This window comes from Antechinus flavipes, chromosome 2, assembly GCF_016432865.1.
Source record: "Antechinus flavipes isolate AdamAnt ecotype Samford, QLD, Australia chromosome 2, AdamAnt_v2, whole genome shotgun sequence".
Lineage (NCBI taxonomy): Eukaryota > Metazoa > Chordata > Mammalia > Dasyuromorphia > Dasyuridae > Antechinus > Antechinus flavipes.
Window position 1 is genome coordinate 74,933,412 of NC_067399.1, and position 7,499 is coordinate 74,940,910.

The 7,499-nt window shown below is 32.8% G+C and overlaps 1 long non-coding RNA gene across 1 annotated transcript; it reads right to left on the reverse strand.

Annotated features, from left to right (window-relative positions):
* Window positions 1-629: 629 nt before the first annotated feature.
* On the reverse strand, window positions 630-6,712 carry LOC127547956 (uncharacterized). The gene is made up of 3 exons (XR_007950295.1): window positions 6,615-6,712; window positions 4,865-4,944; window positions 630-781 (listed from the first exon to the last, which is right to left on the reverse strand). It is a non-coding gene; the product is annotated as an uncharacterized LOC127547956 (long non-coding RNA).
* Window positions 6,713-7,499: the final 787 nt, after the last annotated feature.

Sequence of the window (7,499 nt, forward strand, 5' to 3'; positions counted from 1 at the left end):
ATATGGGCTTTGAGTCTGTTTAATTGTGATCATGATACTGCTTTTGATAGTATTAGTAAAGTTGGAAAGAATGAAGGGCTGGGGATCAGAATGAGCTGAGTTTAAGATATGCTGAGATTATGACATCTACAGACTATTCATTTTTAGATGACTCAGCAAAGAGATTAGGGCTAGACTTCTAAGACTTCTCTACCATGTCCCCAGCAACCTTATCACCAGGAAATTTTAGCATCCTGCAAAATTTAATTCAGCTTGGTACTTAGATTTCATCAGTATTCTTTGCCCCTCTCATTAGAAGGTACAGCCATAAACTCTAGATCTCCATTTAAGGACAGAACCTAAGCTATCTAGTCCCTCATTTTCTACCTAGCTATATACCTTTTGGACTTCTTTGGACATCATTCTTGCCTAGTTTAGCCTTTGGAGTACATTTCCATCTCCTCACCTCTATATTTCAGATTGTTTTGTTTGTGTTGTCTCCCTTATTTGGTCTCCTTCTTCTTCTTCCTCTCCTTCTTCCTCTTCCTCTCCTTCTTCTTCTTCCTCTCCTTCTTCCTCTTCCTCTCCTTCTTCCTCTTCCTCACCTTCTTCCTCTCCTTCTTCTTCTTCCTCTCCTTCTTCTTCTTCCTCTCCTTCTTCCTCTTCCTCTCCTTCTTCCTCTTCCTCACCTTCTTCCTCTCCTTCTTCTTCCTCTCCTTCTTCTTCCTCTCCTTCTTCCTTCTTATTCTTCTTTCTCTTCCTTCTTCCTTCTTCTTCTTCTTTTTCTTTTGTATTTATAGCCCTAGTATTTAAGAAAGATGTAGAACATAGTAGGAAATTAAAAAGTGATTTTTCAATCATTAGCAAAGAGATGGTAATTGAATCTTTGGGAGTTGATAATATCATGTAGTGAAATATTATAAAGAAAGAAGATGAACAGGCTTAAAAAGAGCTCTTTGGAATTATTAATAATTAATTAAGTGTGTTGAATGATGATCAAGTAAAGGAGGGAAAGGATTGGTTATAGAGGTAGACAGGGACTAAGGATAAATGTTGTCATGGAAACTTGAAAGAAGAGAGTCTCAAGAAGTACTAATCACCAGTGTCAGAGACTTCAGAAAGATCAAGAAAGATGAGGATTGTGAAAAGACAATTAGATTTGTCATTTGAGAGATAATTATATAACTTGTGAGACAATAGCTTTGGTTGAATGATGATGTTGGAAGAAATACTTTTTTTCCCCTGAGGCAATTGTGATTAAGTGACTTGCCCAAGATCACACAGCTAGGAAATATTGTGTCTGAAGCCGGATTTGAACTCATGTCCTCCTGACTACAGGACCACTACTTTGCCATCTAGCTGCCCTGGAAGAAATATCATAGAAAGTTAAGAAAAGAGTGAAATGAAAAGAGGTGAAGGTACCAATTGTAGAACTCATGTCCTCCTGACTACAGGGCCACTACTTTGCCATCTAGCTGTCCTGGAAGAAATATCATAGAAAGTTAAGAAAAGAGTGAAATGAAAAGAAGTGAAGGTACCATTTGTAGATGATCTTATTAATGAGAGTCTAGTCATGAAGGATAGAAGATATATGAGATGGCACTAACAGGATAGGATTGATCACATAAGGAGTTTTTAAGATGAATGAGAGATGGGCATGTTGATAGAAAGAGGGAAAAAGACAAGATATGGAAATATTAGTGATAATTAAGAGAGTGTGGATGATGGAGGAAACAATGTGTTGGAGAAGAAAAAAATCAGAACAATATTACTTGTGCATTTGGAGGTGCTAACCTCAGCAAGGAAATATACTTCTTCATGTGAGAAGTAAGTTAAAGAAATAGAAGAAAGCTTCTGAGTGAAAGAAGATAAGGCGGAAAGGAGAAGAAATAGATATTGTGAAAGAGTCAAAATTTTTTGGGGAAAAGAAGAGGCTAAATTTTCAGTGAAAAGGGAAGGGATTATTCAACAGCAATTGTATAAGCATGGAGACAATAAATGGTAGAAGTGCTCTAAGATGGAGGCTTAACAAGGCAAGATCAGTAACATAACAAAGGGAAAAAAGACTCAAGAAAAGAGGACATTGCAGAGTTGAATTGATTCACTGTGGAGTCAATATGGAAAAGTGAAGTGAGTATGTAGTATGTAGATGATGATTGGGGAGAAAACTGAGGCATATATATATATATATATATATATATATATATATATATATATATATATATATATATATATATATATATATATATATGTATATATATATATATATATATTATGAATAGTTTAGGAATTATAAGAAAGAGTGGAATAATAGATTGTGATCTCATAAGGGAATTTTTGAGTTTGAGAACATAGAACTGTTATATTTGTGGGTGATTGTAAAATTAGGAATTTCACCTTTTTTGTAGTTGAGATGGTGTGGAAGTAGATGTTATAGGAAATAAGTTCAGGAACTATAAATTTAGTGTTTGATCAAGGCTCAAAATGTGTGTGTGTGTGTGTGTGTGTTTATGTGTGTATATGCAAGTGTGTTAAAGAAGTTGAGTATAATGACATTAAAAAAGAAAAACTATTAGTTAGGTACTTCCCTCTTTGAAATAAGAAGAGAAGTATCTCTGGGTTCAGTTAGACAATAGCTCTCAGGAATTTGATTGGATAGTAGACATGATCTGAGTGAACATCACAAAAAGAGAGGTTACTAAGTGAGGATTCTAAACAGAAAAGCTGGAAGTGGTAATGAATATTCTATCTCATATCTCAACCAACAAATTGGGGATAATGAGTGTTGGAAAGGTGATTGGGGAGGATATGTAATCAGAAGAGAGCCAGGTGTGGACCAAAAGATGGAAGGACTGGGGAGGAAGATTTAAAATATAAGGAACTTCATTGTTTATGGAGAAGGCATTTTAAAAAGTACAGTAGAAGAAGATATATATTAATTATTAATTAAATTATTAATAATTAATTAAATATTAATTAATTTAAATTATAAAAAATAAATAATAATTAATAATGACTGATTAAATTAATTAATAATTAATTAAATATTTAAATATAAAAATATATATTAAATAGAGTTTGAGGAATTGGATAGGAGAGAATTGCAATAAGGATTTGGGCATTTTGAAATGACAGAGAATAGAAACCATTGGGTATGAGCATGGGAAAGTTTCTAAATGATTGAAGAGAGGTTTTAGATAAGATTTTCAACATCCAAGGTGTTTTCAGTTCAGAGTAGAATCCTTTTAGAGTCTTAGGCTATTGATAAAAAGGAGCAAGTACTTGAAATAAAAAGAATGGTATTATTCTTCTCCCAAAACAGGAGTCTAGAAGGGAAGTCTGATGGAACAGTACTCTCTCCCCTAGTACCACAGCAGGAGACTTAGGATGACTAAAGAGACGGCACATTTTAACTCTTTGTCAATTTTCAAAGGAGAATGTATGACCGATTGCTATGTATGTTACAATGGGGATTCATTTTGTGCATGGACTAAGCTAGATGATTTCCAAAGTCCTTTCTAAATAATGTGATTCTGTAATCTAATGCAAACCCTTCATTTTACAAATAAGAAAGCTGAGGCCCCAGGAATTTAATTGACTCTCCTAAGATCATATAGCCTGTAAGAGGAAATTTAGATATTTTAGTCCCATGTCCAGTGTTTTCTTCACAAATCCTTGATGGAAGATTGATCCATGGAGATAGAATATAGCCTGTAGAGCCTGAAATAAAGGTTCTACCTGATAGTTACCTCTTGAATCAGTCTTTTTATAATTCTACATAAACTTGTGCAATGATCTGTCATACTTAGCTTTTTTTTCTCATAAGACCCAATGCAAATAGCAGCACATATTTGAAACTTCCCTTGATTATGCTAGTGCTGTTAGCTGTCTCTGTCTTTTCTGAACAGTTTTAGGATCAGTACTAACAATACAGAAAAAAATATGGATCTTTTTGTTTATTAATATGGAATCATAGACTTAAAGTTGAAAGAGTGCTTAGAAATAATAAAGTATGACTCCTCAATTTAAACAAAATGAAAGTCTTAAAGAAATATGATTTGTCTATTTTCACATAACAAGTTGCAGTCATACTCAAAGTCATTTCTTTAAATTCTCAATATAATATTTTTTAATTATACTATATTGTCTTTTTAATTAAAATATAAATTTATTGAGGATAGATATATCATATTTCCATTTTATCACTATATCTAATTCAATTCCACACATATAGTAAAGATATAAAATTATTCTTAATATATGCATAAAGGTTCACTACAATTATATGAAAACATAATAGCTTATACTTGTATAGTATCTCATTCTTATAGAACTCTATTTACTTTAAATTATTTGCTTCTGACAGTAAGCTACTGCTGGGGAGAAAGGTGAAAATCTTATGATGCTTTCTTGATAAATGAAGAAACTGAGACTTATCTTCTTTCCTAGCACTATGTCTCAATGATTTTGGGTTAAACCAGAGATGTACCTCTCTCTATAAAAGACTAATCTGAATTATAGAAGACATTTGAGTTCTGTTTCTTTGACCATCAAAGTCCTTGCTTGAACTAAGGACATCATCATTGGGAGTGGATTTGTGTTAAACTTCAGTAGCTCCCTGAATAGAAATTCTATATCTAAATAGAAATAGAAATAGAAAAGCTCCCCTCATATAAATGAAATATCTCATTATATGAACTATTCATAAAAATGAATTCAACATATTACTTCACTTGTAGCATTTTTAAAAGTCTGGAGACTCAGGAGAATTAAAAAGTAAGTTGGAAAAACAGAATAAACATAAACTTAATAGTGCCTTTGTTCTTTTTTTTTTAATATTGTACTCCTTGAGCCTTAAGTTCTCTAATGAGCTTTAGTTACATACCTGGAGGGCTGAGTATCTGAGCTCTCTGAAATTTAGAGGTAAATGTTTCTCAATGTCCAGTCAAAGTCATGAAAAAGAACCTAGTATGTTTCAAAGTCAGACACAGACTAAATTAGACTCTTCCCCCAACCATGACTTTCATTTTTTTCTTTTATTATTTACTCCATCAAATAACTATAATGTACAAAGATCCCAAAATGTAAGTTTTGGAGCAGCAATAACAGCCAAAATAAAATTCCTCTAACATTCATCACCCTGGATCTCACAAGATCAGAACAGTATAATGAATCATGTTGAAGATGGGAATTATCTTTTACAGAGAAGAAATTAAAACCATCTCTAATGCTACAAACCTGATATGCTACTATATAATAGGAGAATACCCATGTTGCTGATGGAGGGCCAACTCAAGACATATTCCAAATATTCACAACAGTCCTCTACTTCTTAAAGAGAAGGTTGAATGTTAATTTCTTAGAGATATTCCAGATAGAATTAAAAGGTGGCATGTGATATGGACACTAAAACGCTAGACTTTTAGTTAAGAAAACTTTGCTACAAATCTCTCACCTCAGATATTTCTTTTGCTATGCAACAAGAAATGTTATTTAAACATCTATCTAAACATTTAAAGATATTAAACATTTCTTATTTTGTAAAAAAAAAGAGATATTGATATCTACAGTGAATTATGAGGCTCAAATAATAGAATATATGTAAACAATTTTCAAATCATTAAATGTTATATAGAGATTTGAGTTAGCCTTCATTACTTCATCTCACATTATAGATTAGGTTATAGTAGACAAATAAGTTGTTAATATTCTTCTAACTTTGAGCTCTTATTATTTTATAATTGATTTGTTAAGATCGCATATCAAGACCTGCGACTCACACTAGGTTTCTGCTTCTATGTTCAGTTGTTTTCTGCAATGTATCTAAGTCTTTCATCTGCTTGTTGATTGAGTGACTGATTGATTCATATGTCTATAGTATTGAGGAATAGTTCAGTCTTCCTGTGAAAGCCTCAGGAGATAACACAGCTAATTTGTATTAATGTATATGGGTAAATCACACTTAAAAAAAGGGAAATTGAAATTCTCTCAGGTCACCAAAAGAAATTGGAGTCTTTTCAATACTTGGTATGGTTGCTACCATTATGTAAACTGTTTTATTGGCAGGCTCAGACTTAATGCCTCTTGCTTTGACCCTATGGCAATATGAGAAGTACAGAGCAACTGAGAAAAGCATTCATTACTGCCTTGAATAAAAACACAGAAGTAAAAATTGCATCTGTAGCTAAAAGCAATTTATTTTTAGGGTTTCCTTTTTTTATAGAATAGAGAAGACTTTTTTGCTTTTTCAACCTCTGGTATAGAGGCACCATTAGGTTCTAAGGTTTGTTTAACTCCAGATGGCTACAAGCTGTTGTACTGACTTAAGAACTTGAAAAATGCCAGGTTCTTCCTTTAAAGTTACAGTTAAAACTATATTTTTAGAGACATAAATGTCTCTCCTGTATACACATCCCTAAATTCATATGAGGTTCATGCATTCATTCTGTAATTTTAGCAAGAAGTTTGTCCTCTGGAGTACTAGTTCTCTCTATATGTTGTAAGAAATGGAGGTATTATTCCAACACCATCATTGACCCAATTAAAAGAAGTCTCTTTTAAATCCATAACACTATATACACATTTTAATTTCACCACATATAATGTGATAAAAGAAAACAATACAGGATTCTTACCTCAGTGAATTTCAGGCTGTGTTCCAAGGTGGCAAGAGACCATCTCCTTGTGTAGTGACAAAATTAAAATAACCCCTAAAGCTGATAACAGAGGGAAATAGACTGCATGGAAAAAAAAAAAAAACAACAAGAGATAAAATGTGTTTTAATGTGCAGGTTGGAAGGAGATAGACTCGATAATTTTTTTAAATAACTTTCAGACAGTGAAGCTACAGAGGGAAAGACAATTTTACCTCAAGGGTGTTGCTGGTGGAAGGAGACAGATGTTAGATAAACCCAGAGACGATCTTTTGACCTAAACACCACATTTCTCAAATGTGTCTAAGAATATCTTTACTCATGTGAAGATTTATTATTCTTGCTAAAATGTGTGGGGAAATGTCAGAACCCTTTTCTGGGGTCCAAAGATTTCTCACATAGTTGGTTCTGCCCACTTCTCAGCTGGGTTTCTTGATACTCAAATTACAGTACCTTTTTTTGGCATTTCTGGAGTGATTGTATCAAAAGATACTATGAAGTCTTATCATATGGCTCCCTTAATACACATTTCATAGGAGAGTTTTTGAAAGTTATCTCTTTTCATAGCTCCAAATTGCATAAAATGAGGGGATTAGACTAAGTGTTTTTTTTAGTTCCTTCATGCTATATTTCCTATGAACTATGAACTACTAAATAGAGCCTCATATTTTTCTACTTCTCTGAATTCCTATTTGAAACCAAAAATCATAGTTAAAATATATAAATAACATAAACTCAATTTTGAAAATAAATCACATATTTCAGAAAAGCAGAATAATCTCAAGCTTCCCCAGCTGAATTTCATTTTAAGTACCTGCTACATGTGAAGCCAAGAATCTTCAAAAAAACTTGATGCCAGTGAATAGT